A 6,873-nucleotide genomic window follows, 5' to 3' on the forward strand; every position below is an offset into this window, starting at 1 on the left:
CTCTATTTCCCCCCTCTCTCTCTCTTTCTCTCTTTCTCTCTGTGCTGTGCGCGGTATCAGTGCCGCATACGTTCCGCGCGCGTATATCTATACGTTCTCGGAAGAAGCGGAGAAGAGTGAGATATGCCGTTCGCAGTCTCTGTCACCGCCATCGCCACCGCGAGCTACTGCGTGACAAACGGCGCGCACATGAATCGTGCGCACGCCGCGACAGACACGCATGACGAGGTGAGCGATCCCCACGAATTGAATTGAGCGTATAAAGAGCCCCACGCTTTTATCCACATCGCGCGAGTAGGATGATAATCCGCGCCTTCGTGCGGAAACAAAAGCGAGCGAACGAGGTGAAACTTCAACGGTCTGAATGTAGCGCTGAATTAACTGTACTCAAATACGACTTACGCGACGGATGTAGAGAAGACTGCGAGAAAAGCAGCGGGACGAGTTTATATACATATGTTCATACACGGCGCACACGTGTGCAAATGTATATGTACATGCGTACAAATGCATTTATATATGTCGAGTATTAATGTTTATATTAAGCGCGTGGACGGGAGGGGATAAACCAGGAAGAGAGGAGCGGAGGGGTGGAAGAAGAAACGCGGGGACGCCGCGGTCGTGACTCATGTGAACGCACGTGGGCTTTTAGGAGAGAGAACGGCGGGAGCATGTGCGTCCTCCGGTCCATCCGCGGAAGTAGCGGGGTGGCGAAACCGGCACACTTTATGCGCACCTATAACGTACGAGCGGGCGATCGATCGCGCGGTCGACGCGCCGTAGCCTCGTATTTCGAGGTGGAACGACGGAGAAAGGAGCAGCGGAGTCGGAGTCGACCCTTATATGCGGGGGATTTACGCACGCCACGTCTCGTCTCGTCTCGTCTCGTCTCTTCGCGATCTTCTCTCAGTTCTCTCAGTTCTCTCTCCCTTCCCTCTCCCCCTCCCCCCGGCTGTTGTTCAAGTCATCGTCTCGTTCGTTGTTCCGCACTGTCTATTGTGCGTGTCGCGTGCGCAGCCATCGGCCGCCGTCGGCCGGGACGCGTCCGCTGCGCGTTTCTACCCTCTGGCTGCCTTCTCGGTTGCCGCGTGACGTAATCCATTCAACCGCTTACTACGCAATACAAGACACTTTCTCACTCGCTCTCTTCCTGCCCGCCGCCGCGGCCGCCGCCGCCGCCACCGCCGCTACCGTCCGCTCCGCTCGTTTCGCTCGCGCTCTGTCGCGCCCGCTCAATGCCTGCGGCCGACTCTATCTCCCCACCAACCCCTCGATGCCTCCGCGACGCGACGCGACGCGGAGCGGCGCGCCCTCCTTCCTCTGTTTTGATCGCTCGCCGCCGGCGCAGAGTCGGCAGAGTGCTCGCGCGATTGGGTGAGAAAACCGATCGACGGATGAAGCGCGAGAGAGTGACGCGAGTCCGTTTCACGTGGGACGCTTCGCGTCTCCGCGCGACGCGGACGCCGGGCTCCGAACAGGAACATCGTTCTTCTACTCTTCTAAATTACTCGACGCACGAACGACGCATCATCGTCGTCGTCGTCTAATCCATTTAGTGTTCTGCCCTCCCGACGACGGTGGTGAACTTTGCATATCACGCCGAGTGAAAATCCAACGCCTACGTTCTAACTATATACGCCGCGGGGAATCTAAAGGTTGGTGTCACCGTTAACTGCACTTTCGTTCGCCCGTTCGATCGTTTATCTCTTTGTCCGTTTGACTGACTGCGACTGAATGAATGAATGAATGAGGGACAGACTTCGACTTTGTTTACCTTCGCGAGACGTCCGTGTTGATGCCGTTGATGGTATCGAAAATTGAGAATCATGTCAATGTCAACGTAAGCCGGGAATTGAACTCGTCGTCGAATTTTGAAGACGCGCACCCGAGAGAGTGAGAATATAAGGAACCGCAGCGTCTCGCGTGTGAGATCCGCCCTCTCTTCGACCTCCCACCCTCGTCCCTCCCTTTGTCTCCGGGCAGAGCACGCTTTCTTCCCCTGTAACGGTCACATTCCTAAACCACCATTCGAGGACGGTAGAATACGAGAGTGTTGTCCGGCAAAGACGGATCGACCGAAAGGTGCGCGTGTGCTCTCTGCTTTGCTGTGTGAGAGGAACGCTTTTACCAAATGTGCGACGCAGTCGGTTTTGTGCGCGTCGTGTCGTGTCGTGCCTCCATCCGTCTCCCTTCGACTTCGACGCGGAAAACGTGCAAGTGCTCGCGACGTTGTTTACAAACATGACTTTTGCGCGATAAAAATCGAGTCTGGAGGAAGCCGTAGTTATAACGCAAGTTTGTCGTAATATTGAGAGATGAAACTTTTCTCACGATACGAACGGTGATTCTTTCGAGCGACGCGACGCAACGCCCGTCGATTCGTCGCCCATCTTCCGTATATGTGTGCTGTTGGTGAAGAGAAGCAGGTAGTGCGTTCAGTGACCAAGAAAAATGTTTAGTTGGATTAACTGGAATTTTCTGATCGGGTTCAATCTACCTAACCGGAATTCTGATTGATATAATCTCGGAATTTTCTGCTTCGTCCATTTTCAATCAGGCATTTTTGTCAATGCGGCAGTCGACAAGTGTATTCTCGACAAGTGAATTTCATGGGGTGTAGAAAAACGTAAGGGGATTCTGTCGGACAACTTGCCCAACTGCGTAATTATAGTCGTAAAGAAAATTATCCAGTCGTATTTCTGTCGCAAGGACGAACGTAAATTCAATTGGATAATTTTCAATATGATTGAGTTTGCCTGGATAGTCGTAATCAAGACGTAATCAACATTTTTGATTGGTTACTGCTTAGTGCGTAACGTCATTGCCTTAGATTCTCGTACGTGAGTGGCCAATTTCCTAATTTCCATGTCATTATCTTACCGCTTACAGATCTGTTTCTTTTATAGCTGAATTAGTATACACTTTTGGAACTTACAGTTAAATATGTACATATATAATTGATATATGACGTAAAGTGAGAAAAAGGTTCTAGTGCGGGAATAAGAAAACAGACTGAAAGTCTTGTTACGTTAATTTAGCCGTGTCCAATTCGCGCTCCGGAGCCAAAACGCAAAAAAAAAAATCAATATGAGTAACATTTCGGAAAACTGTAAGTATTGATACGAGTCTGTGAGCGACGCTTATCAACACTTCTTACGATTCGTGGAATCTTACTTTAAGTTAATTGAAATTCTTGTAGATTCAACCAGAAAGGTGCAAGTCCGACACTTACATTTAAACATTCTCTTAAACGTTCTACTTAAATAGATAACCAGAGATTCCTTTGCGATAACCAGAATTCGGATTTATGTACGATCAGAATTTGTTTCGTTTGTAGTTGCCGTTTGTTGGAAGAATCGTAACATTTTTCTCGGCGTATATTTGTGTAACGTGCCACCCGGGGTTTAAATTTTCAAAGGTAAGATCCATTCGGATGACGTGTACGTCTAACTACTTGTGTGTGTGTGTGTGTGTGTGTGTGTGTGTGTGTGTGTGTGTGTGTGTGTGTGTGTGTGTGTGTGTGTGTGTGTTGTGCGGCTGTTGCGCAGCGTCGTCGCTCATCGCCTATTTTTCCCACCGCAAGCGGTCGTGTAGGCGTCACGCCTTGCTGTTCTTTCCGAAAGTGCGTGTAATGAGGTACTACCGAGGTACTCTTTATGTGATCGCCTTTGTAGAGCTTCGCGTTGGCACCGCTCAGACTCGTTAACGCGCATTCGGAACAGTATCTTACACGCCAAAGTTTTCAGGTATATATTCGTGCATAAAATATTACGTAGTGCAGCAATTAAACAGTGCTATTGTTATACACGTGCGGCACGCGTCCTTTATGAAACCGTGAATGCGGATTCTCGGTCCGCAGGTAGCAAATGCGAGATATCGACGAGATCGAGCGAGAGCGAGCTTTCCCCCCGTGTATTCTGCGGAGGAATCAATCGACGAGAAGGCATTTGGTGTACGGATGCTATTGCGCGGCATCGCGTAAGATCGGCGTACCTCTACCCCACACAATATCGCGGTGGTTCTAACGACGCATTTTGGTGACGAAACCCAACCGTTTGGCGCCGCAGTGGAGGAAATTGACCTAATGCGGAAATTGTTTCTCTCCGTTCCCTTTTATTTCTCAAGGGAAATGGATTAACCAACGCGCGCGCGGAAAATTTTCACGAGCGAATTTAACTACTTCGTGCTCGGATTTGCATGTGGAGATAATATCCGCCGCGTTGATTTTAATGACGCGCTTTAACGACGAGACCGCGTCACTGTAGCGAAGAAGCGTATAAATTCCGGGAATTCTCCTTCTCTATCTTTTGCAAATAAATAAATTGACAAAATAAATACACCGACAGTATAAATAAACTGATGAAACAAATAGATAAAGAAAATAAATAAATTGATGAAATAAATAAATTAACATTTACAGACATTGATGAAATAAATAAACTTTTACAGATCAATCAAAATTGGTTGAAATTTTGATGGACAAATTCAGCTGCTTTGCGCTTAGATGTGTGGATCAATATTCTTCGCGTTGACTTTAATAATGCATTTCAGCAATGAAATTCCATATCCACGCCCATACGGCGAAGATACGTGAATTGGGGACTTATCCTATTTTTTTCTTTTTTTTTTTTTTTTTTTTTTTTTTTTTTTGACAAAAGAATGCGTTGAATAAAGAAAATTTTAATGGACAGAATTCAACTGCTTGATGATCATATTCCGTATGTGGAGTAGTAATGTTTGTCGTGTGTTGAATTTAACGACGCATGTCGAGGATGAATCCACATCCGCATTGCGGAGAAACGTAAACCCGGAAAGTTTCATTCTTTTTTTTTGTTTCCTCTAAAGAATAAATTAACCAAATTCTGACAGACAAGTTCAACTGCTTTATGCTTACAATCAGGCTTGCATGCCGTAATATCCGTAGCGCTTGCTTTAACGTTGCTTTTTAACAGTAAATTCACGTCTGCAAACGCAAATGCGGAAATTCATTCTGTGTTTCTTTTGTTCTTTTTTTTTAAAGAGATTAACTGACAGAAAATTCCGACGTATTCAGATTTCTATGCATTAAATATCAAAGGAGCATTTGGTAACCCAATCCTTTGTGTTGGATATTTTGCTATTTTTTAACTTTTATGTGTCAAAACGTCAATCAATTCATTTCTGGTTCGAAGTAAACATTGTTCACATATCGACATATACATTTAGTAAATAACAAATTAAATTTAAATCAAATTGTAACATATTTTCTTATGAAATTGTTTAACTTTATATTGTTTTGGTCAAATTAATGATATATTGAAAATGATGCGATCTATAGTAATGATTAAAAATAACTCTAATTGAATAGAATTTAATGACATTGATTTTAATGACGCGTTTCTACGACGAGTTCACGCCCGTGCGACGAAGAAATCCAGAATCTCGTATTCTTTTTCTATCTTTAACGAAAGAATGAACTGGCAAAATTTTGACGGATAAGTTCAGCGGTTTTGTACTCATTGTCAAACTTAAATGTCGAGTGTAATATTCGTCGCGTTGGCTTTACAACGACGCTTTTCGGCATTGAATCCACCTCTACGGGGAAACGTGCAAACCCGGAAACTCGTTCTCCTTGCTTTTAATGAATAAATTTACAGAATTTTGACATATTCAGCTGTTTCGTAGCCAGACGTAGAATAATATTCGTCGTTAATATTTGTCTTTAATCATTAATTTCGGTGTAATTTCTTTTTGTTGAAAGATTAAATTGACTATGAAGGAAAGTTATAACGTTATTTATACTTAGACCTCGTAAAGTAACATCCGTCGCCATTGATTTTAACGATGCATTTAAAGCGTGCGACGGAGAGACGCAAGTTCGGAAAGGCGCTTTCGTTTTTCTTTAAAAGATAGTAGATTAACTGATAGGAAATTTTAACAGACAAGTTGAGCCGTTTCAAACTTTTAATAATGTTCGTCACGTTGACTTTAACGACGTTCATTTTCTACCTTCAAAAAGATAGATTGGCGAGCGGAAAATTTGGTTAAAGTTCAGTTGCTTCATAATCAGCCTTTATGTAAAATATTTGTTGCGTTAACTTTAATGATGTATTTTTTGGATATAACTTTCTAGATTATTAATAGAAAAAAATAATAACGAAAAAAATAAATTTAACTGCTTTGTGTTCAGACTTAGATATGAATAATTTTTAACATGTTTATTTTGCAATATCGACGTTACTCGCTGTTAAATAATTCGGAAAGTTTCGGCATACTATCGATACGATCGTCAACAGATATCTTACCTTGTTTAATTTATTGTTAGATAGGGGAGCGTAAGCATTCAATCGTTAGATAGGTATAAAAGGAAAGCGGCCACGAGATTATTGAATTAATGAGTTATGTTTGATAAATAATGATATTTGAAGTAGAAGTGATAAAATTTTATCTCACATTTTTGTAAAAATTTAGATACGTTTTTATAATAATCTTTGAATAAAGTAAAGAACGCCGAACGGTCGAAGTTAGATGTTACGAATATATTTGATCAATTTTTTTGTTCCAAATGTGATTGCGCGCCGATAATTGTCGGACTTTCAACACAATCATTATAAAACATTTAATATAACCCCCTCTAAATAAAACCTCTAAAAAGAAACTTATTGCGAAAAATATTACCTCAGTCAGGGTTTGTAAGGGTTTTACTTAAAGAGAGTTATTAAACGTTTCATAATGATTGTGTTGAAAGTCCGACCATTATCGGCGCGCAATCACATTTGGAACAGAAAAAATTGATTAAATATATATATTCGTAACATCTAACTTCGACCGTTCGGCGTTCTTTACTTTATTCGATTTATTCACGGTCGTTCTTCTTATAATAATCTTTTGAAT

At 43.0% G+C, this 6,873-nt stretch overlaps 1 long non-coding RNA gene across 1 annotated transcript in view; it reads left to right on the top strand.

Annotated features, from left to right (window-relative positions):
- Window positions 1-26: 26 nt before the first annotated feature.
- LOC108755485 overlaps window positions 27-6,873 on the top strand; it is a 47,645-nt gene continuing 40,798 nt past the window's right edge. Inside the window, exon 1 of the long non-coding RNA XR_001939769.1 lies at window positions 27-228. This is a non-coding gene — a long non-coding RNA (uncharacterized LOC108755485). The remainder of the gene's footprint in view (window positions 229-6,873) is intronic.

Source organism: Trachymyrmex septentrionalis, unplaced genomic scaffold (assembly GCF_001594115.1).
Source record: "Trachymyrmex septentrionalis isolate Tsep2-gDNA-1 unplaced genomic scaffold, Tsep1.0 scaffold87, whole genome shotgun sequence".
Classification (NCBI taxonomy): Eukaryota; Metazoa; Arthropoda; class Insecta; order Hymenoptera; family Formicidae; genus Trachymyrmex; species Trachymyrmex septentrionalis.